This window comes from Chiloscyllium plagiosum, unplaced genomic scaffold (genome assembly GCF_037043375.1).
Source record: "Chiloscyllium plagiosum isolate Xiang-an unplaced genomic scaffold, Cpla_swu_hap1 HiC_scaffold_48, whole genome shotgun sequence".
In the NCBI taxonomy this organism is placed as follows: Eukaryota; Metazoa; Chordata; class Chondrichthyes; order Orectolobiformes; family Hemiscylliidae; genus Chiloscyllium; species Chiloscyllium plagiosum.
The window spans coordinates 16,359,695-16,386,118 of NW_028270186.1; the positions used below are offsets into that span (position 1 = coordinate 16,359,695).

Sequence of the window (26,424 nt, forward strand, 5' to 3'; positions counted from 1 at the left end):
TTTGTTCCATATGTGGAGTGATTCACCGAGCTGTCATATAAACATTAACCTTTTCTTGTCTATAAATGTTCTTTGATGCAAGCATTAATTTTTTGTTCGGTGAGAATTGTGGTAAAGGTTCATGAGAATGGTTCCAGGGATGAGGGACTTCAGCTACGAAGATGGACTCGAGTAGTTCAAACAGGTTTCCTTGGCAAAAAGAAGACTAAGGCAATTTTATGGAGGAATTAAAAATCCTAAGGAGTCTGGACAGGGGAGAACTGTTTCCATCTGCGTAAAATGATTGAGAACAAGAGGGCACAGATTTAAAGCAATTGGCAAAAGAAACAAAAACATGACTTGGAGAGAGACTTGCATGCAGCGAGTGGTTAGGGTCTGGAATGCACTGCCTGAGGGTGTGGTGCAGGCAGGTTTGAACGAGGCATTCACAAAGGAATTAGACTGGTACCAGAAAAGGAAGGATTTGCAGTGGTATGGGGAGAGGACAGGAGAATGGCATTACTGAGTTGCTCATTCAGAGAATCAGTGGTGAACTGATGGGCCAAGTGGCCTCTTCCTGAGCTGCAACAATTCTGTGGATCTGAAATCCTATGCACTGTTTTCAACATATCATCTAAATGGCTATTCTTTACTGGTGAGCCAAGACTGTGAGGATATTGTCTTCAGCCGACATCACACACTTGAAGTATTTCTGGAGCAGAATCACAGCAAATAGCTACATAATTTATCACTGACTACAGTTTTGGCATTGACTGATCCATTCCTTTACTCCTTGCTATCACTTTTGGAATCATATTGTATTCATCAGTTTGCTCAGTGTTGTGTTTTGGCTCCACTGGCTGCCACAATCCATCTCCAGCTCCTGACATTTTTTTCCTTAACACAGGCTCCTTAATCATGGGACCTGCTTGGTGAGTGTTTCCCATTTGCTCAGTGACTGCCACAAACTATAAATCACAAGTTGCTGGTGCATTTTCTGTCTCTGATCTAGTTTACTGTTGCCAGGCTCCAGAATCGATGCCTGTGTTTTATCTGCAGCAGTCAATGGCAGGTAGAAGGAACTTGATTTTCAGCTGGCAATAGTAAACCAGGGACTCACACCTAATTGACACTTACACGTAGTCAAAAGTGGAGGATTGCACCCATCCCAAGTGATAGGAGACAACGGATTGCAATTCTTTGAAAATTGCTGAAAAGAGGGACATGTTGCTGAGGTTTTTCCATCTTCCACTCATTAGGACAAATGCAAGAATGCCAAATTTCAAACTCTAGCAACAATTTACTCTACAGGAGGAAAGGGTGCTGATCGGTTGTCAAGTTGACTCTGATTGGCAGCACTTGAAATTTGATTTTCATGCATTTGGCCTGATGAGTGCAGGAATAAGAAGCTTCAGCAATAAATCTCTTCTTTTCACAATATTTCAATTCTCCTTTGCACCACCTTAAACTGTCCTCCATGCATTTTCCTCTTTTCATTTCTAACCAGTTGCAAGTGCCATCTCTTCCTTCCCAATCAACTGGGAATTCCCAACATGATTAAAATATGCCTTCAGTCATAATCTCATTGCAAGAAAGCACAATATTGTGACTCTATGTGAGAATCCTATCGAAGGAAACAGATTTGGTCATTCAAACAGGTCTTCTGCCCACTCTGTGTCAAATACGTTCCCTTGAGGAAATGTATTTTAATTTACTGCTTCAACTGTAGCTCAATTGTTAGCAGTCTTTCTCTGAGTCACAGACTTTGGGTTCAAGTCCCACTCTAGGCTTCACCACACAAAACAAAATCAAGCCTGATACTCACAGAGTCATAGAGATGTACAGCACAGAAACAGACCCCTCGCTTCAAGTCGTTCATACTGAACAGATATCCTAAATTAATCTAGTTCCATTTGCCTATGTTCCTCTCAACCCTTTCCATTCATACACCTATCCAGATGCCTTTCAAATGTTATAATTCTATCAGTCTCCACCACTTCCTCTGGCAGCTCATTCCACACACGCACTATCCTCTGCCTGAAAAGGTTGGCCCTCAGGTCCTTTTTAAATCCTTTCCCTCTCATCTTAAACCTACCCTGGAGAAAAGACCTTCAGTCTATCCATGCCCCTCATAGTCATAGAATCATAGAGCATGGAAACACTCCCTTTAGTTCAACCAGTCCATGCCAAACATAATCCCAAATTAAACCAGTCCTAACTGCCTGCTCCTGTCCTATATCCCTCCAAACCCTTCCTATTCACGCATCCACTCAAATGTCTTTCATTGTAATTGTATCTGCACCCACCACTTCCTCAGGAAGGTCATTCCACACGTGAACAGAGTAAAACGTTTGCCTCTTCTGTCTTTGTTAAAGCTCTCCCCTCTCACCTTAAAAATGTGCTCCTTAGGCTTGAAATTCCCCCTGTTAGGGAAAAGACAACTACCATCAACTCCATCTATACCTCTCATGATTTTATAAAACTCCATAAGGTCATCCCTCAACTTCTGACACTTGAGGGTAAACAGCCCCAGCCTGTTCAGCCTCTCCCTATAGCGCAAAACATCCAACCCTGGCAACATCCTTATAAATCTTTTCTGAACCCTTTCAAGTTTCACAACATCTTTCCTATAGCACCCTTGTGAAATAACAATGAAGTGCTGCATTGTCCGAGGCACTGATCATTTGGATGAGAGAGTTTATTCTTTTTTTACTCTCTGTCCCTTCTGTCCTGGATTCAAAGGATTCCATGGACTATTTTGGAGAACAGTAGTAGATCTATCCCCAGAGACCTGGCCAGTGGTTATCCTTTAACCAACATCACGAAAAACAGATTATCTGACTATCATCACATTGCTGTGTGAGGGAACTTGGCATGTGCAAATTAGCTGTTGTGCTTACCAGTTCCTCAGGGACTATATTTCAAAAGTACTTCATGGCTGTGCTGCACTTAGCGATGCCTGTGAAAAATGAAATATATGAAACTTTACTTTTGGTGTCTAACTATCACAGCTGGAGACTATGCAATCCCATGAGTTTAACATGCCACTACACTTCTGTCATGCAACAGTAGGCTGTGCTCTTTTCCAACAACTTCCAATGGTGTGCTTGCAAAACAGCTCCTGTCTTTAAACAGTCAACTTCCCTTTACATTCTGGGCTTTGGTGGTGCTTTCAATCATGTCACTTTTTCACGTGACATGTATGCTAAATGACTCATAATTTGCGACTAATAGAGGAAAAAGGAGAATTACAAATTAAGAGAGAATGCCATCTGTTTCAAAGAGAGATCCATGCTCAGAATGTGAGCTGTGCAGCACAGGCAGAATGCTAAAATTAGAAGAGGCAAAGTGGAAACTAAAATAATAATGCTGCACAATATATTTGAAATCAGGAGAGGTGGAGATGCTTACATGAGCAACCTGGAGTAATTACAGGGCTGGAATGGTTAACCAGAAACCACCGGCTGTAATCCAGGCATGTGCTCAATGAAGATTGGCATTGTCAGCTCTTTTGGCATTGCAACAGCTTGCAATCATCTCTCCTTGCCACGGTGATCAAGCTGTTCCTCACTGCACTGTCCTGTGTCTCACTGAGCGGTCCCAAGTTCCAATCCTGTGTTGAGCTCGGGGAGGAATATCAGAACAAGAGGCCATTCAGTCCCTCAAACCTGTTATCCACTAAATATGATTGTCCACATTGACCCTCCGAAGAGCACCCCACCCAGCATCCCCCCCCCCCCCAATCCCTGCATTTCCCATGGCTAATCCACCAGGTCTGCACATCTCTGGACACTGTAGGGTAATTTAGTATGGCCAATCCACTTAACCTGCACATCTTTGGACTATTGGAGGAAATCGGACCACCCAGAGGAAACCCACACAGACACGGGGAAAATGTGCAAACTTCACATTATTTTATTATTAATTTAGCTTGCATCTCCTTTTTTTGTTAGAGTTTCAAAATCCTGCAACATTTTGTGTCAATACATGTTTTGTAACTCTACTCTTGAATGGGGACAGGATTCTGCTTTTAAGCCTTTTCTGTCCCGACACTTCCCTACCAGTAGTTCAATCTTGCACTACTCACACTGTCAATTCCTGTCAAGAACCTAAAAACCTCACCTAAATCAGCTCAACATATTGGAAATCCAATTCTATTTATGTGATCTCTCCTTTTAATGTAACCATTCCAGCTCTGGTGAAATTTGGTAAGTTTGTGCTGCAGCCCTTCTTCCTCAGGGAGAAGTGTCAGCACTGCACACTGTATCCAGATGTGCTCTCACCTGAACTTTGTATATGTGTGGTAAATCAGATTTTAAGGAAGGATGTTCTTCCACAGTTGTGAATATCAATGCCAAGGTCAAGATATGTTATACATCCTGAATTGCCCTTGAACTTTGAGGCTTGCTCAGCCATTTCAGCAGGCATACAGGACATTAACCACATTGCTGTGGGTCTGGAGTCAAATGGAGACCAGACCAGGTAAGGATGGCAAAGATCCTTCCCTGAAGGACATTAGTAAACTAGATGGGTTTTTACAACAATTGATGATCGTTGTCACGGCCACCATCACTGGAATCTGCTGTCAATTCCAGATTTTATGAATTGAATTAAATACCACCAGCTGTCATTGTGTGATTTGAACCCATTTCTTTGGGTGCACTTGCGCATAGATCATTAAGGATGACAGGACAAGTGGAGAGCAGTAAGTGAAGCATATGGTACCCTTGACTTATCCTTCTTATTTATAGGACCACAGAACATAAGGACAAGGTGGTGACGGATGTCCGTTTGCTTGCTGAGCTGGAAGATTCATTTTCAGACGTTTCATCACCATACTAGGGAACATCTTCAATGAGTCTCCGGACGAAGCACTGCTGGTGATTCCTGCTTTCCATTTATATGTTTGGGTTTCTTTGGGTTGGTGATGTCATTTCCTGTGGTGATGGAAATGACCACGACAGGAAATGACATCACCAACCCAAAGAAACCCAAACATATAAATAGAAAGCAGGAATCATCAGCAGTGCTTCGTCCGGAGGCTCAATGAAGATGTTACCGAGGATGGTGACGAAACGTCTGAAAATGAATCTTCCAGCTCAGCAAGCAAACCTACATCCAGAACCTCAACCTGAGCTACAAATATTCTCAAAACCCGTTAACAAGGAGGTGATGCTGAACTTGTACAAGACACTTTTTTAGACCTCAGTTGGAGTACTGTGTACTGCTCTGGGCACCACATTACAGGAAGGATATAAACACATTGGAGAGGGTACAGATCTATTTACAAGAATAGTTCCAGAGATAAGAAACTTTAGTTCGAAGGATAAATTGAAGAAGTTCGGACTGTCCTCCTTGGAAAGAAGAAAGCTGGGAGGAGATTTGGTAGAGGTTTGTCATGAGCAGGCTAGATACAGTAGACGGGAAGAAATTGTTCCTATTCGTAAAAGGAGCAAGATGGCATAGGAGGTTACAGATTTTTTTTGCAAAGGAAACAAGGGTATTATGGAAAAAAAATTCACTCAGTGAGTAGTTAGGGTATGGAATGCACTGTCTGGAAGTGCAGTGGAGGCAGGTTCAATTGAGTCCTTGGTCTGTGGGAGTAGAGGAAGATTAGCATTGGGTAATAATACATATCTGAAGAGTTGGTGCTGGCATGATGGGTTCTGAATGACCTCCTCTGTGCTGTAAGACCTTTGTGATTCTGAGGAAGATTAACCTGTGCCTATAGATTACTGATTCATAGATGTTACCACGATACTGCCCACAACCCGAATCTTTGATTCTCGTTTTCGAATTATAAGGATTATGTTCCAATGACCTTGTTGATTTGTGTTTTTTATTTGGTTCATGATGGATACTATGTGGTCTTGTTCAATAACTCAGAAGAAAATAGGTCTGGAAAAGCCAAATAAAGGACACGCCAGTGTCAACAACAATGCTGTAATATGACCTGGTCAAACACAAAGATCGATTAACAAAGGGGACTTCTCTTTTCAGTGGGACATGCACCTCCTCCTACTCTAAGCAACATCTTTCCAACTTGATGCACATCCCAAGGCTACATTCTCCATGACGCACATATCATGCCCACTTCTCTCATGTTTCACTGTTGTCTGCTGCTTGAGACAGCATGTTCCACATTTTCAACTCAACCTAAATTCTTCATTTAATCTGCTGGCTTTAGTTTGCATTCAGGGGATCACCTTTTCTGGAAGTACCCTCAAGTGAAGAGAATTTCTCCTCAGTCATTCAATGAAAGTGCCTCCTAAACTGTCAAGGTATCAGGGCAGATTAAGAAATGGTTAATAAGGATTTACACAGTCTCGGGCTTTGTAAGGAGCAGCAGAGAGTACAAAAGCTGAGGTGAACCTTTATAAAAAAACACTGGTTGGATGTCCCCTGGCATAATGTGTCCAATTCTGCATGCTTGTACTTTAGGAAGGATTTGGAGGCACTTTATAAGATGCATGAGAATGGTTCCAGGTTTTACCTGGATTGACTGGGAGAAACTGGAGAAGAGGAGATTTGATCAAGGTGTTCAAACCCATAAGGACAATCTGGGCAGAATACACAGGGAGAAACTGTTCCCATTGGTGGAAGAATCCATGACCGAAGACACAAATTTGAAGTGATTGACGGAACAGCCTCATGAGGAAAGATGTCTTTTAGACAGCGAGCGGTTCAGATCTGAAATGATCTGAATTGCCTTTCAATTTTCTGGAGTTATGAGGTTGGCAGGACTACAGGAGATGAAGGGGGAGAAGGGAAGTGGGCCTAGAGACCTAGTACGGGCTTGATGGGCCGAACGGTCCGATTGTGTAATCAGGTGAGCTGCTAACCCTCGCGATCTCCCCCAACCCCACACCCCTCTCAGCCTGCGCGCACCGAGCTGCAGGCGCTGGAGGGGAGTGTCCCCTTTAAAAAGAGGGGTGTGTTTCTGGAGGGTTCAACACTCTCTGGAGACTGCACGAATGTGGGGATTATGCAGCGATTTGACGTAAGATCAGCTGTTGCTGGGAGGCAGCTCCACCGAGAACAGAGCAGCGTCTGAGGCGAAGGCAGAAGAAGGGGAAGAATTTGTCTAAACAAAAAAAAAATGCAGCTGGAATAAACTCAGCCACTGCAAGCTAGCTCCCTCCCTCTCCCCCCATCCCACCCCCCTTCAAAGAAAACCTCCCTCCCTCCTCACTACAAACCGCAGGCTTGCAACTTGACGTTAAGCGACATTGAAGAACGGAAAAGCCGCAGTTTCAGGTGGGTGCACAGCCGAATCTCCGTTCACAAGCGGTTGAATAGACGTTTTCATTTCCAGGGAACGAAGGCGAGGACTGTTTATGCAACTGAAGGCGCTCAGCGCCAGCTCAGACACACGGGAGAATATCTCCATCCGTGTTGTGCTGGGGGAACTGGAGCGAGCGTGTCTGAATGGAGGGAAAATCCTCAATCCCTGCACTCCTGTCAATGCAGTGAGACAGCGAGATAAACACATGTAGCACTGGAGAGGGCAGACAGCTGCTGCGTCCCCGCGGGAAGATGTCCGGCTCCCTGGTACTGACTTAACCAGTTCAGTACCATGGACAGCGCAGTAGCGCCGGAGAGCTGGGGGTCGGCTGGCCGGTTTTGGGGTGGGAGGCCCGGGGAGGTGGGGGGGGGGGAAATCATGCCAGATCCCCAAGCTTCAAAACGTTCTGGGCGCACACCCACTCCGGGAATGGTTCGACTTCCAACGGGATCTGAGATGGAGTAAAAATATCCCCACGGGACGTGAGAGGAACAGCGGCTTCTTCTCCCACTTGGGAAATTGGAAGGGTCCTTATCATCTTCTGTTGATTGAGAGTATCATTATGTTTTGTGAGTGATCCATTAGTTTCTGTATTTATGTGTGTGTGTGTGTGTTTGTACGTGCGTGAGAGAAAGAGAGCAAGGAGGGGAGTATCACATATTGAAACCCAAGGACGGTGTCCTCTTCTGCACCAGAGTGCCCAATTTATAATCCATTTGGCTAGCCTGGCAGTGCCAATCACTCACCAATCAGGCTGAGAAATTTAAGCCATCCCATGGGGTAAGGAATCTCACCCATCGTCACTGCCTTGAAGGTCCCTATTAAGTTACTTCACTTTTTAACCATCTGAAGGCTCTGTGCCATTCATTTTCCAGTATACAGGCATGCACTGTGAACCACTAACATGGCATCAATGGTTCCCCTACTCGTGTCTCAGAGTTCAACTGAATGCCGCTTGGCTAGAAGCCTCGGAACCACCGTTAGCTTTGTAACCTGACCGTTGGGAGTGAGGAGGTCTGAGTCAGCCACACCTGACAATCTCGCCTCACTGCAAAGCAGACATATCATGGACCCTCGGTGATGTTGCTCAAGGTGGAACAATCACCCATGGGCTGACTGGCTGAAAATTCACAGGAAGACTGTGACAGAAACAAGCTATCACTCTGATGGCTATGCATTCGCACACACACACACACTGACACACCCTCTTTCAACATACAAAGTGTACTGTGGTACATATATACACTAAGCTTCAAACACAAACACCACCAGTTGAACGGTTTAACAAACAGATTTGGGTGAAGTTTTCGTCTTCTTTTCCTTCACGAGGCACACACTAGTGGCACCAGCATTGTGTGATGCGACACATCTCAGACGAACAGAGCTTAGGTTTATCCACAATCAGATAAAGCCAGATCTGTGTTCATGAGAATAAAATGGCTGAATGAAGCATTGTACGGGGAATTCACCTCACTGGGCCACTCTCTGGCCCTGTTGAATCAGACAGTTGTCAGTCGAAATGGAGATTTGTGTCCATCTCTCCTCTTTCACGAACCACTGCCTTTCCTCATACTAGCCACGTTCTATTCTCATGGCAAATATTATCGGAATTGGCCAGAATACTTTTCTGGCTGTCACGGTTTCTCTGTTGCCATGGGAACATCAGCGTGGGATGTGGAAGTCACTACCAGCATTCATCCTGAAAAGAATACAGTAAACGTTTTTTTTCTCTGGATTGCTTTCTAGCTGGGCATGGGAGAACTGGTCTGAAGACAGAACAACAACAAATTCCATTATATGCTGCTATTAACATGGATAATATCCCAAGATTTATCCTGAGTTAGGGTAGTGTCTAACAACCTGGTCAAAAAGGTCACATTTTTGTACACAGGATTTTAAAAGGAGAGAGAGTGTCAAAGAGGCAGAGATGACAGACTAAAAGGAGGACATACTGCAGGAGACAATTGGTAACTGATGATAAGGTGCATGTAAGGATGGAGTGGAGATTGCCTGGAGTGAGGCCATTGTAGGTGAAGGTGAGTATTTTTACCTCAATGCTTTGCGACACTGGAAGACATAAGCATTCATAGTCCATCTCTATTTGCATTTCAGAAGTGTCCATGTTCAGAAGGCAGAATTTAGTGCTGTTGGGGAGAGAGTTGCAGGATTTTGACCCAGTGACACTGAAGGAACTGTGATATATTTCCAAGTCAGGACAGTGAGTGGCTCAGAGGGGAACTTGCAGATGGTGGTGCTCTCAGAACCTTGCCCTTGCCCTTCTTGATGGGGGTGGATGTGGGTTTGGAAGGTGCTGAGGAGAATTAATTAGTTTGTTAGTGATGATGTAGCTGCTGTTGTCCATTAATGAAAACCCATCTGATTCACTGATGCCCTTTTAGGGAAGGAAATCTCTCCTTACCTGGTCTGGAGGTACGTGACTCTGAACTCACAGAAACATGCTCGACTTTTAACTGCCCCATGAAGTGGCCAAGGAGGACGTCCAGTTCAAGGACAATTGGAGATGGGCAATAAATACTGCTCAGCCAGCGATACTCACACCCTCAGAATGAATTAGAAAAAAAGGTCGCTGGCATAAACTGTGAAATGTAGTGAAGCCATAACAGCATCAAAAATGCTTGCACTTACAGTCTCTATAGCCTCAGAACATTAAACACACACGACAATTACCATGGAATATGTTCTCATGTTGTGCCCAATATAAATTTTCAGTCAGTGCATAATGCTGAAAGAACATTCCAAAAGCCACTGCAGATATTTCACCATTACTTGCATAACACCAATCACATCCTCAGGCTGACCCAAAGGCAATGAAGTACTTTGGAGGTGGAGTCAATAATGTAATATAGCAATTACTTAGGGCACAGCAGGGTCCCATTAACTGCAGTGGCCAGATAATCTTTCGGGCGCTGGTCAAAGAATAAGTATTGTCCAAGAGAACAGGAATAACTCCTCTAATAATGCTGTGGGATCCGAGGGCTGACCGCATCTGAAATTTAACACTATACCTGAAAGGCAGAATCTCTGACAGTGCACAGCTCCCTCGCTACTACACTGGGGCGGCAGCCTAGATTCAGTGCGAAAATAAGTTTTTTTTATTAATGGGAGATAGGGTCACTGGCATGCCAATGTTTAATGCCCATCTCTAATTGCCCAGCGGTGAACTTAACCACAGCAGTCTGTGTGGTGTAGGGACACACAAAGTGCTTTTAATGGGAGGTGTTCCAGGATTTTGACTCAGCGACACTGTAGAAACAGTGATACATTTCCAAGTCAGGATGGTGTGTGGTTTGGAAGGGAACTTGCTGGTGCTGGTGTTCCCATGTTTCTGCTATTCTTGACCTTCTAAATGCTAAATGTTATGCATTCAGAAAGTACTGTTGAAGGGAACCGTTGCAAGTTCCTGAGGTGCTTCTTGGAGGTGGTACACACTACTGCCATTGTGCATCTCTAGTGGAATCTTTAAGTGGATGGGGATACCAATAAATGGGATAGATGATGTCAAGCTCCCTAAGTGTTGTTGAAGCTGCATTCATCCAGATACTCCTGACTTTTGCCTTGGAGATGGTGGAAGATATTGGTGTAGTCATAATGTCACTGCATTAATAATCCAGGTGTCCTCTCTAATGCTTTGGAGTCACAGGTGTGAATCCCACCAGGGCAGATCGTGGAATTTAAACTCAGTTTGCACCCAGAATTGAAGGTTAGTCTTAATAATATCGACCAAAATAACTACCAATGATTGTTGTAAAATCCCATCTGGGTTCACTTGTGCCATTCAGGGAAGCAAATTCACTCTTGCCTAACTGTGATTCCAGACCCACAGCAACGGGCAGGAGTCTGAATTGCCACTCAGTTCAGGGGCACCAAATGCTGGCCTTGACAGAAAGGCCCACATCCTATGAAAGTATGAAAAAAACGCATCACTCATCAAAGTGAGACATGAGCTTGAGCTCAGAGGCAAGACTGCTGACCATTGTACCACAACTAACACCGTGGAACAATGTTTGAGACATTTACACCCTTTTAAAGAGCTCAATCTAAGCACTGCAGAGCAGAGACCTGCGCAAGTGATGTTTGAGTTTAAACAAAAAGGAAAAGCCTCTAATTTTCTCTCTGCAGCTGCAATGGAACAGCTGACATCTTTCTGGTGATCACTTTCACTGGTGAGGCACGAGGCACCATTTATTGCTGTAAAGATGTTTCCACTGACAGAGCAAAAGGAATTGCTTCTTAGTCAATCTGATTTGCGTTTCAAGAGTCACAAATTCAAAATGAAACTGTACAGCAGATGTTGCCGTGGAAATCAACCTCTGAAGCCTTGAAAAATCCTTCCACGAACTGGCTTACAGTCTGCAAGTGATCTGTCAGTCTGGATGGTTACGAACTTGTCATTTGCCATGTGGGGTCTGCTCTGTGTGGATGAGTCCGAAACACTGGTGCATCTTTGCAACACAGTCCCTATCACTTGCTTGATTTCCAAGCACCCAGTTAGAGGGCAACTAAAACACACATTTGTGAGGTGAAAAATTAAGGCTGACTATAAATACACTGCACTGATAAAGAGGCTCTGAGTTTGATCCAACATTCACAGCTCAGGTACTGACACTGCCCATTTCTGACAGGCTATGGGAGAGTTGGGATGAGCACAGAGTGACTCAACAATTATAAGTGGGCTGCCGCTATACCAGGGAGCATTGTGCCACTTATCGGAGGCAAGAATCTCAGACTGCTGTGAGGGACATAAATGAGGACCTTGATGTGGCAGCATCCAAGAAAATATTAAATAAAAACCAAAAGAACAGGTGATGCTGTAAATCAGAAACAAAAACAGAAGTTGCTAGAAAAGCTCAGCAGGTCTGGATCCAAAACGTTAACTCTTCACAGATGCTGCCAGACTTGCTGAGCTTTTCCAGCAGCTTCTGTTTTTGTTCAAAAGAACATTGATGGCCACTTCCACTGATACACTGGGTGCATTGGAAAGCTGCTCAGACATTCAGGCAAAGTGTACAGGGATCAGCCTTTCCTCGCCATAATCTCTGCTTCATCTCCCTGTGACTTCAACCCACCATCCTACTGCAACCTTTGTGTGGACAGGTTCCCTATTACTCTGCCCACTCTGGAAGGTTGCAGCAACACTCACTGGCAAATCCACTGAGCCTCCGAAAACACTCTGTGCCTTGCCCAAGCAGACCTTCAAAGTCACAAGTCCAGTCAAATTGGGGCCCAGTCCCTTTAAACAATGATTCCCTCATGCTGCCTTTGGCAATCAGTGTGCAGATCTGCTAAGATTAGATTAGATTCCCTACAGTGTGGAAACAGGCCCTTCGGCGCAACAAGTCCACACCGACCCTGTGAAGAGTAACTCACCCAGACCCATTTATCCCTGACTGATGCACCTAATACTGTGGGCAATTTAGCATGGCCAATTCACCTGACCTGCACATCTTTGGAAACCATAGCACCTGGAGGAAACCCACGCAGACACGGGGAGAATGTGCAAACTCTACACACACAGGCTGGAATCGAACCTGGGTCCCAGGTGCTGCGAGGCAGCAGTGCTAACCACTGAGCCACCTAAATGGACCAAACTAAGGAAAAGGGTGTCAGATGGATCAGAGGGACCACGTGAACTGCACACTTTCCCACCATGTGCAGTGCTCATGTGGGATGTTGGTGTGAGTGACCTTCTGAAGGCCATTTTGAAAAGGGAACAGAAAAGTATTTCTCCAGAATGGGCTGGGAGAGACCAGTCACCTTTCAGCAATAGCCGAATACATGCAGCTGTTGCTCAAATTAAGTGCAGTGATTTAATAAAAGAGTTCAGCGTGAGCTAACCTGCGAGGGTGTTGCTGCATCATTTAGAATTATGAGTCAGCATTAAGAACAATACTTACCCAGTCAAGCGACGTCCCCCACACAATTGGCTGCACCATCTGCGATTAACCTGAACATGAACAAGTATCAGAATTTGCAAAAAAAATAAAGTGGTCAAAAAAAACCCTTCTCTTTAGCAACAGCCTTTTTGTGCCTATTCACAATATAATGGGAATTAAGGTTTTTTTGGAAGGAAATCATGGGATATGGGGAAAAGACAGCAAAGTGGAGTTGAAGATTATCAGAACAGCCATGTTCTTATTAAATAGCAGAAGGCACTTAGAGAATCCCTACAGTGTGGGAAGAGGCCATTTGGCCCACTGAGTCCACACCGACCATCTGAAGAGCACCACCCCCAGATCCAACCCCCACACTATCCCTGTAACTCTGCATTTCCCATAGGATAATGCACTTAGCCGGCACACTGCTGGACACTATAGGCAAATTAGCCTGGCCAATCCACCTAAGCTGCACCCCTTTGGACTGTGGGATGAAACTGAAGCATTTGGAGGAAACCCACGCAGACACGAGGAGGACGTGCAAACGCCACAGAGACAGTTGCCTGAGCGAATCAAACCCAGGACCTTGGCACTGTGAGGCAGCAGTACTTTCCACTGTGCCACTTGATGGGCCGAATGGCCAATGCCTCTCTTGTGTCAAATGGTCTATTTCCAAAGAATTAAAAAAATATTCTTTTAAGTTTACCACAGTGGCAAAAAAAATTGAGATCACATTTAAATCATTCAGCTGCACTATCTGTATCTCCTTTTGGTGCTATGGGCACCAGGTCACATTTAAATAGCATCTGTGCCACATCCTCACACCTCTGGGTAGGGGAGGCATGTTGGAGCTGAGAGGCATACCAGGCCATCATTTTAAAACGTCAGACAGTACTTACTGCTTGTGGGGCATCAATAATGCTTGAGCTCAATGCTCCAGTCCTCTCTTAACCTTGCACAGCTAAACATGTGCTCAGCAGGAAGAAAGCACACTCCCCACCCCTTCCTCCCCAGTGTACTTCAACAGGATTATCAACTCCTCTCAGGCAATGTCCCTGTAAAATGTTGTTGTTGTGCACTGCCAGTTTCTTTAAATGCACCAGTATCGTGTAGCTACTGAACGTGAAACAAGGCTTGTGTGGTACCATCAGGCTGCTGCTTGGCTGTGCACTCTCACAATGTAACATGCTCTGAGGTTAGTCGCTTATTCATCCCTGAGGGCATCCCTGAGTTAGTGGAGTGCTTGGTGGTTTGTATTTGGTGAAGCTGACAGTGAGTGGTGTGGCATGTGGTGATAGCATCAGTTCTGACTTCATAATCACCTTCTCGTTGATTCACGGCTGCTGTATTAACTATCCTCAGCCTTCTTGCTTAATCGGCAGTCTACAAATTAACCTTTTGCAGAAAATGACTCGGCTGAAACATTACCAATGCGCAGGCCCCTATGAATCACCATTGTGTGGCCCAGCATTAGGGCAAGCAATGTATCCATTCCTGAATGAACTGAGGGTGGTTACGCTTCTCCCAGATCAAAAAAACCATGATAATTGTACTATTATGGCCCGCATTCACCCTGCTCACACCACTACATGTTCTCACTGAATTGAGAAGATTTGGAATCACAGTGTGCACAGCAAACACTCACAAACAGCAATAGAGAGGAGGTGACCTTGCAGGGATGGTGGTTGAGCGGTAAATATTGACCTTGGGTGCCCCTGCTCTTCCCTCAAAATATTGCTGTGGGATGGTTTACATGCCCCAGTAGGGCAGGCAGGGCCTCAGTCAAATCTTGAGGTGTGCGGCACTGGTCTGAAGCTACACCACATCTCGACCAGGTTCTTTTTTCCAATGCCATGTTTGTACAGGTTACTAACAGCAATGACAGAGCTCCTTTGTGCTCAGGGGCAAGATCGGTGCCCTGATCATGGGTCCTCTGGGCAGATAGTTTTGCTTTATGTATAAGTTCAAAGGGAATCAGTGTAATTCATCTCAGGAAGCATGGATGGACATTTTGGTTGGGATGGACCAGTTTGGGCCAAAGGGCCTGTCTCTGTGCTGTAGGACTCTATGACTCGAAGGGTTTTACTTGTGGCAAGTCAGATCGTTTCCATTCTAGGATGGTTTCTGAGAGCTTCTTAAAGGTAAAGATATTATTTAAAGGTTAATAGAACAGTGAACAGAGAGACAGAGTATTTAGAAGAAGCACAAAATGCGTAACAAGTGAGAGGGATTCTGTGAGCAGTCCGAGGGAGTTTGGCCAACTAGGTTTTCATGTGAGGTCATTTATATTAGAAGAGGAGATCATGGAATAATTGAAAAATACAGAGGTCATTTAACCAATCATGTCTATGCCAACAATAAAAAGAACAGCTAACATGCCCACTCCCACTCTTCAGCTTTTGGTCCTCTCAGCTGTGATATCAAGTGAATACCCAAATGTGTTTCTTTCAAATATGAGGAGGTGACATATCTGTCTTTATCCCTTATTGGGAAGTGAATTCTAGAGCTCGACCATCTTTTAAGTAAAAAAGAATTCTCCTCACTGTAGTGATTGAATTGAGTTCAGCCAAGTGGACCTGATAGAATATGAGTTGACTGACTGGGGCTGTTAATCTGGTCCAATCAGAGAGCCCCGGCTGACAGATGTAAACAGAAGTGTCAGAGGTTCGGTTAACTCTGAGAGTTGGCTCTCAGGGAGCTGAATCTGTGTCAAAGACTCTCCACACGTAAAGAAATAGTGACTGGGTGACGGGATACTGACCTCTGTGGAGTTATTTCGGTCTGCTCACAATGGTCATCTTTTGAGTCGGGATGAGTATTTCTGGTATCATGCCCTTATTTGGGAAGCTTGACTTGTTCAATCCTGCATTGAAGACTGGGCTCAGTATGTGGAGAAAGTGAGGACTGCAGATGCTGGACATCAGAGTCAAGAGTGTGATACTGGAGGTCAGGCAGCATCCAAGAAGCAGGAGAATCGACGTTTCAGGCATAAGCACTTCATCAGGAATGAGCTCATTCCTGATGAAGGGCTTATGCCTGAAACATCGATTCTCTTGCTCCTCGGATGCTGCCTGACTGGCTGCGCTTTTCCAGTATCACACACTCGACTCTGAGCTCAGTATGTGGAAACAACGCATTACTTTTCCAGGTAAATGACATCGGGGTAGATGAAAAGCAATGAATAATTCTCCTTACAGCTTGTGGACCCACAGCCTTTTTGATTATGAGAAGCGAAACTTTCCCTGTGCCTGAGACATTAAAACCTTTCAAGAGGAAACGGATTTAGTTAAGGAATATTACAAACCCTATTAAGAGACGCTATCGGTTTTCCTCGGCAATTCGAGAACCAGGGGAATGTACTGGGGTTTTTGACTCGGTTAAGATGACTGGCAGATCACATAACTTTGGTGCAACCCTTAATGAAATGCTGAGAGACCATTTGGTATGTGGGATTAATGATGTAACCATGCAAAAGCATCTCCTAGCTGGAGCCGAACAGGCACAATAACTGGCTTTATCATTGGAAAATGCGGCTAGTGGAACATTTGAGTTGCAGTGTATTCAGACGGAAGTGGACACCCTTGCCACTCTGACCGAGCTTAGAGAACACCACTTGAGTAAAGGCAATTGCAGAGGCCCACTCAAGACATACCCTGAACAAAGGGACTCTAGATCACTCCACAGCAAAACCCCAAAACAAAGCCAAGTCTTGGCCAAACAGTTAAAACTTTTCTTCAGGATCCCAGCCGGAAAGCCATTGTAGTTGCTGCTGGCTGCGGACTCAAGACAGCAAGAGAGTGCCACAAAACCTAAATTGTGGAAAAGAACTCATAGAGCAGTATCCAGGAAAATGCACACCCTGGATGGTCCACCTACATCTGGTTTGACCCAGTTAAACTGCTTAGTAACATCCAAATCAGAACCAATAGAAAAAACTGTCTGAGTAAATGGTCTCCCCAGTTCTAATGCAGGTCGATACCGGAGTGGTCATTTCAGTGATCACAGAACCGGTCTTTAACCAAATTCGCTCTGGACCCCCAACCTTAAGTTTGTGCAAGACCTCGACTGCACTGAGAACCTTTACCAGGTCACTGACAGTTGTTAGAGTGAGCGAACAGGTGGCACATAATGTTCAATGCAGAGAAGTGTGAAGTGCTGCACTGTCAGGTGAGTTCAGCTATCATTTTAAACATTCACTCCCTCCATATTGAGGCACAGCAGCAGCAGTGTGTCCCATCTACAGGACGCACTACAACAACTCGTCAAGGCCCTTTAGACAGTATCTTCTAAGTCCACGACCACTGCCACTTGGATGGACAAGGGCAGCAGATACATGGAGACACCGCCACTTGCAAGTTTCCCTCCAATCAATCTCTGCTTGGAACTGTTTGGGCCAACATCTATTATTCATCCCTAAATGCCTCCACCACATTGCCTCAGGCTCACGTCGGCAAGACTCACTCAGGACGATAGGTTTTCTTCCTTCAAGGCCATTCATGAACCAGATAGGTTTTTACGACAATCATGAGCTACCTTTGAACTCCAGATTTGAATTAATTCGAATAAGCTGCATGGTACCAAGAAGGATAATGTGCCATGGTCACTGTGGTACAGGGTGCCATCTGGGAAGCAGGTGAGGACCGTCTTCTTTTCAGTATGACACTTGATGGCAGATTTGAAAGACCATGGGACAGTAGTTGAGGAGGTGATGAAGGGGGCAACAATTTACAATATCAGCATGCATGGACTTCAGGAGGACAATATGGATTATCAGCAGTTTTAGTGAAGATAGGCTCAACAGAGGTGAGGGCAGGGGTGGAAGGAGGAGGGGCAGTGGGGAAGCTCGGGAATTATGCAGCTTCAGAACAAAGGCAAGGGGGAGCTGGGAAGACAATGACATGGTGAGGAATAGGGGAAGGCAAGCCGCTGAAAAAAACTAGCTCTGTATATTTCTCGTTGTTGTAGGTGAGGTGAGGGTCAGGGAGCAGGACGGAAAGGCAGCGGGGGGGATTTAAAGCAAGGGATGCAAGTTATAGAAACAAGCATGGGTTATCATTGCTTACCAGATGATGCTGGACTAGTGTTTGGCAGCAGTGATTTGGGGACAACAGCACTTTATGTTGATAAAGCTCTCCGTGCACAATATAAAATGAGAGCAGGAAGAAGTATATGATTTGGCAATTTGACAACAGTTTTGTAATGTGTCAGGTAGAACTAGAACTCTGGAAATGGAACTGGTGTAGGCAGGAGACCCCCTGAAGTTGAGATTTGTGCAGAGGAGGACAGTACATGATTGTCATCCTTAAATATTTCATGTGGACAGGAGGTAGCAGGAGTGTCACAATCCTTACCATGGTCTGTTTACCCACCTGTCTTGTCCATCAGTCATAGGATCAAATCCCACTCTTGCACCCCATCAAGGCTGACACCTCAGTGTTGCACTGAGAAAATGCCAATTTCAATAATATCGCCTTTCAGAGAAGACATTAAACACAAGTCCCATCTGCTCACGTCTGGTGAATTTTCAAAGATTAGGACATCTGGTCGGTATGGATGAGTTGAATCAAAGGGTCTGTTTCCATTCTGTATAGCCGTATGACTCTATAATTCCATGACACTATTTGAAGATGAGCAGAGAGAACAACCTGGGAAAATGTGAGGTCATGCACTTTGGTAGGAAGAAGAGAGGCATGGACTATTTTCTAAATGGGGAGAAAATTTAGAAGTCTGAACTGCAAAGAGACTTGGGAGTTCTAGTCCAGGATTCTCTCCAGGTAAACTTGCAGGATGCATCAGTAGTTAGGGAGGCAAATGCAATGATGGCATTTACTTTGAGAGGACTTGAATATAAAAACAGAGATGTACTCCTGAGGCTCTATAAGGCTCTGGTCAGATTGCATTTGGAGAATTGTGCACAGTTTTGGGCCCCATATTATAGGAAGGACATACTGGCCCGAGAGTGGTTTCAGAGGAGGTCCCAGGAATGAAAAGCAGAACATATAAGGAACGTTTGAGGACTCTGGGTTTATATTTGATGGAGTTTAGAAGGATGAGGGGAGATCTAATTGAAGCATACAGAATACTGAATGGCCTGGACAGAGAAGATATTGGGAAGATGTTTCCATTGCTAGGAGAGACTGGGACCCGAGGGCACAGCCTTCGAGTAAAGAAAAACCTTTTTAGAACTGAGACAAAGAAAAACGTCTTTAGCCAGAGAGTGGTGAATCTATGGAATTCATTGTCACAGAAGGCTGTTGAGGCTAGGTCATTGAGTATATTTAAGACTGAGATGGATAGGTTCTTTAGTATCAAGGGGATCAAGGGTTATGGAGAGAAAGCAGGAAAATGGGGTTGAGAAACGTATCAGCCATGATTAAATGGCGGAGCAGATTTGATGGGCTGAATGGCCTAATTTCTGTTTCTGTGTCTTATGGTCTTAACTCTTCTGGTGTCAAGACCTTCAATTCTCCTCAAGCCGGACCCAACGAAGACAGCTCATTTCTCTGTCTGCAACAGCAACTCCACCTCATTAGCTGTGAGATGATACACAGATTATGTGATAAGGCGAGTTCTATTTTTAATGCCACTTTTCACCTTGGCGAATGTAACAACCAGAATAGGAACACTGAATGATCAGGAGACACCCAAGTGTGAGATGAATGATCATATCACATTACGATGTTTGCAAGAGGGGGTTTAGCCATAGCAAAGTAAAAATAGAGGAGCCTTAGCCAGTGTGGACGTAAGGGTCATCACTGAATTAGAGGTTAGGGGGATGAATAGAAGCTCCCTGAACGTACACTGTTTTCTCATTACATTGGGTTATATCCAACTGGAGCCCATAGCTTCTTGTTGCCATGTGCCACCATCCCCCACCTTGCTGCCTGCTTCTCTGTGTTCCTCCTGTGGCAAAATAATTCCTCATACATCATCTTTGGACAATAAGAAGGAGAAACTATTAAGAAAATATCGGCACTGTACTCCAGGGCTGAATATTGTCTACTCGCTAGTGGTTTTCATGGGTCTTTATCAATGAGTATAACACAGACACAATCAAAGGTAGGCTGTTCAGTCTGCAGATCTCTTATCTCCATTCAAATATTTTTCAGGTTGTCCACATACTGGAACATTATGACCACTGTTACAAGGTTACAGATTATCACCCTGTTACACTCTGCTTTGTTAAACAAAGAAGACTTGGATTTATATAGTATCTCTCACAACCCCAAAACATTCCCAAAATGTTGCACAGTCACTGAAGGGGTTTTGGAGTTCAGTCAACGTTGTAATGCCAGAAACATGAGGCCAGTTTGTAGACAGCAAGCTCTTGTAAACGGCTGAATGAGGATGAAATACCTGCCAACATACTGAGGAGATCTCCTCTGCCATACAAATCTTTTCAATCCAGCTGTAAAAGCATTGGCTTAATGTCTCATTTAAAAGAAGGAATCCTGACAATGCAACACTCACTCAGTACTGATCCTCTGACAGCACAGCACTCCCTCAGTACTGACCCTCCGACAGAGGGGCATTCCCTCAGCACTGACCGTCTGACAGTGCAGCACTCTCTCAGGACTGACCCATTGTCAGTGTGGCACTCCTTTAGTACTGACCCTCTGACAATGCAGCACTCTCTCAGGACTGACCCCATGTCAGTGTGGCACTCCTTCAGTTCTGACCCTCTGACAATGCAGTACTCTCTCAGGACGGTTACCCTGTCAGTGTGGCACTCCTTCAGTACTGACCCTCTGACAATGCAGCACTCCCTCAGTGCTGACCCTCTGACAGTGCAGTGCTCCCTCAATTCCACACATTGGGTATATCAATTTAGATTATATGTTATCCCTAGAGTGGGACATGAACTTGGAAACACCTGACTTAGGCTGGACTGTAACCTACTGACCCACACATCGCCAAAGTCCTTGAATTTTCCCTTGTTGGAACAATTCGATGGATTGATACTGCAGGTCCTAGGACATTCAGTGTATCCAGTTGGCTCGTGAGCTGGACATTTCAAATAAAGTGTACTTTCTGGGTGATCTGCATTTGTTGGAGATATGTAGTCAGTGACTCATTACTGGAGTTAGCTCAGTTGACTGGTGGGTTTTCAATGCAGAGTAGACTCAACATTATGGGTTCAATTCCAGAACTGGCTGAGGTTACCATGAAAGTTACACCTTCTCAGCCTCTCCCTTCGCCTGAGGCATGCTGACCCTCAGGGTTAAACCAATTTCCCCTCCCACGTGGTTGATAGTGGCCTCCAGTGCATCTCATCCACTTCCCGCACCTCCGCCCTCGAACCCCACCCCTCCAAAATCAAAGCTTCTTACTGTCGAAAAAAGAACACATAAAGCTGCCCATCAGTTAAAACAAGCCCAAATTTAAGCCCAACATAAAGACAAATTTTGTCAAAAGACTGGCATTGTCACTTGTTCATAGTAATAGAATATGTAAGTTTAATTAACAGCTGTTTTCCTCTGCATTGGGAAAGCCAGTTTACATCTGATGGGCTTGTTGTTGTTCAAGGAAAGAAGATTCTATTTCGATGTTCTCTTTCCTTGAAATCTGCCATTTCATCAAAGAAAACAGCTTCCGCATGACCAGCCTCGTTTCACGACAAAAGTCCTTGTTTAAAATTCGTGCCCTGGAGGCAATGTCGTATCTACTCATCCTATGGGTTTGTGTGGTGACCTGCCCATCAGAGTTAGACTGCGTAAGAACTGTTATCATCTTCTGTGTCTGTGGAATCACTGCTGATGTGATTGTTCAATTCATCTGACAGCTTTTCTAAAACCTTTTCATTCAGATTGAATGCATCTTCATTTTTAATAAATGAATAACGTTTCATACCAAATGCAACTTACTCCCTCTTTAATTGTTCTCAATGCAATCCCCTCTCTTCATGATTAAGCGGGGAGAAGATTCTCCCTCCAGCCCTTCAAATTGCTTTCTGATTCCCACCTCCATTGCTCTTCCTTGCTGTGCACAGATGGGACGTGGTTAGAGCTTAGAGACTAACAGCAGGAAGACAGATAATTTGGAGCTTACAATGGTGAAATACTTCCACAGAGGCTGGTATCCCATCACCAACTCATTCTTTATTTACACGTGGAGAGTCCTTCACACTGATCCAGCTTCCTCAGAGTCAGCTCTCAGAGTGAACAGGATATTGACACTCCTGTTCTTATCTCTTTGTTATGGCTCCCTAATTGGACCAGATTAACAAACCCAATTGAGGAATTCATATTCTAGGAGGTCCCTCTGGCTGACCTCATTACAGTCACTACAAACGGAATGAATATTGAGTATGAGATGACAGGAATTAGGGATTTAGAGAGGGAAAGAACACAGCTGAGACTTAGAAAAGCTACAAGAGGAAATCAGGATGTCAGTGCAAAGGACGAATATTCAGGATTATTGGAGGGTGCAAGAAAAGAAAATGAGAAGAGTTTTTCACACAACGAATAGATATTGTGCTGACTTCCTCGAACCCATTTTAAGAGATTAAAAACGACACAAAGGATTATGAGAATGCACTTAACACAAAAACGCAGAGTTTATCACAGCAGTGAGGTGGGAATTAGATAGACACAAGAAGAAAATTTGAAAGCGGGCAAAGAAAGAGGTGGGCTCAGAGTAGATTTCCCTGATGTGGAGAAAACACCAATAATGGGTCAATAAGCTGTCTTTCTGACTGAAAGATGATTTTGGCAAATCTTGCTTTTATTCTGGTGTGATAAGCAATTCCTGAATTAGGGATCATTATTGAATTTGATAAAAGTTGCCAATGTCTCACACTCTCAGCAGGTGGTGGTTTAAGTTGAGAGTATGGTGCTGGAAAAGTACAGCAGGTCAGGCAGCATCCGAGGAGCAGGAAAATCAACCTTTCGGGCAAAAGCCCTTCTTCAGGAATGAGGCTTGTGAGCCGTGGGGATGGTGAGCTAAATGGGAGGGGGGGGGAATAGGTGGAAAGGAAGATGGACAGGTAGCACAGGTTGAAGGTTGGATCTGGGATAAGGGTGGGAGGAGGGGAAATGAGGAAACTAGTGAAATCCACATTGATGCCATGGAGTTGGAGGGTCTTGAGGAGGAAGATGAGGTGGTTAGGGAGTGGCGATGGAGGAGGCCCAGGATCCACATGTCTTTGGTGCAATGGGAAGGGGAGTTGAAGTGTCCAGCCACGGGGCAGTGGGGTTGGTTGGTGCTGGTGTCCCGGAGAAGTTCTCTGAAATGCTCTGCGAGTAGGTGTCCTGGTCTGAGAAGTGTCAATTAGCACCACCTGTTCACGTGTCCAAAAGACAGCATTTATCTTCCCATAACATTTGGTGGTATTATTATCGTCAAATCTCCCATTATCAATATTTCTGGGAGTCACCATGGAGCAGCCATATAAATAGGGTGGCAGGTCAGAAGCTGAGATCTTTGCAGCGTTTAACTTACGTGCTGACGCCCAAAGCCTGTCACCATTGACAAGCCGACAGCATGAGCATTTGCCTGGATGAATGCAGTTCCACAAGCACTCAAGTAGTTTCACACCAACCGGGACAAAACAGCTCACTTGATCATCACCCGACCCACAATCTTAAATATTCACTTCCTCCGGCACCAGCAAACTGTGGCAGCAATATGTGCCATCTACAAAATGCACTTCAACAACTCCCATTACTGACTTCCTATTTCTCACTTAACTTCTGTCAGGCAAAGCCCTTTATTGGGTTCAGGTCTTTGGGAAAGCAGGGTGGGATCCAAAAGCTCCAGTTTATGGGCAGAGAGAAGGTAAATGGATAAAATGTGAGGTGCTGCATTTTGGGAAAGCAAATCTTAGCAGGACTTATACACTTAATGGTAAGGTGCTATGGAGTGTTGCTGAACAAAGAGACCTTGGAGTGCAGGTTCAGAGCTCCTTGAAAGTGGAGTCGCAGGTAGATAGGATAGTGAAGAAAGCGTTTGGTATGCTTTCCTTTATCGGTCAGAGTATTGAGTACAGGAGTTGGGAGGTCATGTTGCGGCTGTACAGCACATTGGTAATGCTACTTTTGGAATATTGCATGTAATTCTGGTCTCCTTCCTATCGGAAAGATGTTGTGAAATTTGAAAGGGTTCAGAAAAGATTTACAAGGATGTTGCCAGGATTGGAGGATTTGAGCTACAGGGAGAGGCTGAATAGGCTGGGGCTGTTTTCCTGGAACGTCGGAGACTGAGGGGTGACCTTACAGAGGTTTATAAAATCATGAGGAGCATGGATAGGATAAATCGACAAAGTCTTTTCCCTGGGGTCGGGGAGTCCAGAACTAGAGGGGCATAGGTTTAGGATGAGAGGGGAAACATATAAAAGCAACCTAAGGAGCAGCTGTTTTACACAGAGGGTGGTACGTGTATGGAATGAGCTGCCAGAGGAAGTGGTGGAGGCTGGTATAACTGCAACATTTAAGAGGCATCTGGATGGGTATATGAATAGGAAGGGTTTGGAGGGATATGGGCCGGGTGTTGGCAGGTGGGACTAGATTGGGTTGGGATATCTGGGTCGGCATGGACGAGTTGGACCAAAGGGTCTGTTTCCATGCTGTACTTGCAGTCACACTCTCTCTGTCTTGAGAAAGGGAAAACAGCAAACAGGAATTCTGAAACTGCTGAAGGAACACTGATCGAACAGAGAAAAAAAGCGACCTCACATTTTGTACATGGACCCTTCAAAATCATAGCAGCTCTTAGAAGAAGCAACTGAGGCCATAGAAAGAAACAGAGAGAGAGAGAGAGAGAGAAAAACAAAGTTAATGAGAGTTAAGTCTGTGACCTCGCATTGGGAAAAGTTAGAAAGGGTTTTGAGCAGGTGATAGGGTGGACAGAGAAGAGATTACATGGTGACAGGTCATGGTACAAGGCCAAAGAAAGTGGTAGTGGGACAGGTAAAGAAATAAAAGTTGCATCTAGAAGATGTGAGAATGGCAAGATAGCTCCTGTTTGACTGAAAAAGAGAACTGAGACAAAAACGCATACTAGCAAAAAGACATGAAACAGAATAAGGGCAAAGGCTAAGATCTAAAATGATTGAACTTGATGTTGACTCCAGGAGGCTGTTAAATATCTGCTTATATCTGTATTCAACGTGTGATCATTTTTCTGTAAAGGCTGCAGGAACCCACTGTTGTAGTTTGAGATTCTTTAGCACTGGAGAGTTAGGCAGTTCTGTCCATTGACATTGATGGGAGCCACAGTCACCTCTGCTATGTAATTCTGGAATTGTCTAGGGCATTGCTACTCAACAGCACTCTTTGTGACAAGGACGGGGGAAAGGAATTGGGAGCAATTGGGAAGCTGTAATTAACGTCAGTGGGCACTGATTCCCTGGCTGATGGAGTCGTCAACAAGAAAGAGCTCAACAGAAGAAGTGCTCAGAAAGAGAATGTGAATGATCAGACAGCATCAATCCAGTAGCTGGTTGGACACGGCCCTGGCAGTAAACCAGTTGGCTTCTTATACACCGTGGCACAAAGGGGAAGTTAAAATAGAAAGGCGACAAGTGGTTAGGAAATATGGATGAAGAACTGGCTTCGTGCTGGCAAGCAGCAATAGTGAAACATCAACACTATCTACTGCCTGAGCCAGGGAACTGGCCAAGTCAGAACTATGTGAATAAATGATGTGCCTGTGGTTCAAAGACATTGATCTGATTGTCTGTTTGTGTCAGGTCTCTGGGGTGCAGAAAGATGATGGATGGTTCCTGGCTACGTCTGAATGAGAGATTGACTGGCCGAGAGTGCCTTTGTTAATGTGATCATCCAGACGGAGAAGGCAAGAAAGAGCTTTTCCTTTCTAAGACACATTCCACTGCCTCTATGGCCTGAAGCACTTTGCAGTGTCATTTTAAAATATCTGCTGTTGTAATGTACGAAACACAGCAGCCAATTTGCACACAGCAAGCTCCCACAAACAGCAACGCAATACTGACCAGACTATCTATTTTCAATGATTTTGATGGTGGGTTAATATTGACTGGGTCACTGGGATAACCCCCCTCTGCCCTGCAAACCCCTGTTCTTCTTTTAAACAGTGCCATGAGGTCTTTTACATTGGCAGAGGGGTCCTTGGGTTAATATCTCACCTGAAAGACGGAATCTCGGACGGGTCAAGCTGCTTTCTCTTTTTGGTTTTGCCCGTGTCAGTTATCAGTTGCAGCTCAGTTGACAGTATGCTTGTCTCAAGAGTCATGAGATTGTGGGTTCAAACCGCACTGAAATGAACAGTTGTGCACATAAACAAAAACCA

General features: G+C 44.7%; 2 protein-coding genes across 3 annotated transcripts in view; one reads left to right on the forward strand and one right to left on the reverse strand.

Annotated features, from left to right (window-relative positions):
* Positions 1 to 26,424, reverse strand: part of polr3d (polymerase (RNA) III (DNA directed) polypeptide D) — a 93,977-nt gene that overhangs the window by 41,094 nt on the left and 26,459 nt on the right. The gene's annotated exons all lie outside the window — the stretch shown is intronic.
* The window catches only part of LOC122543175 (phytanoyl-CoA hydroxylase-interacting protein-like), a 52,996-nt gene continuing 33,391 nt past the window's right edge, over positions 6,820 to 26,424 (forward strand). Inside the window, exon 1 of one of the 2 annotated variants that reach the window (XM_043681597.2) lies at positions 6,820 to 7,236. The gene's annotated coding sequence lies outside the window, so the exon portion shown is untranslated. The remainder of the gene's footprint in view (positions 7,237 to 26,424) is intronic. The other variant, XM_043681596.2, reaches the window with a different exon arrangement.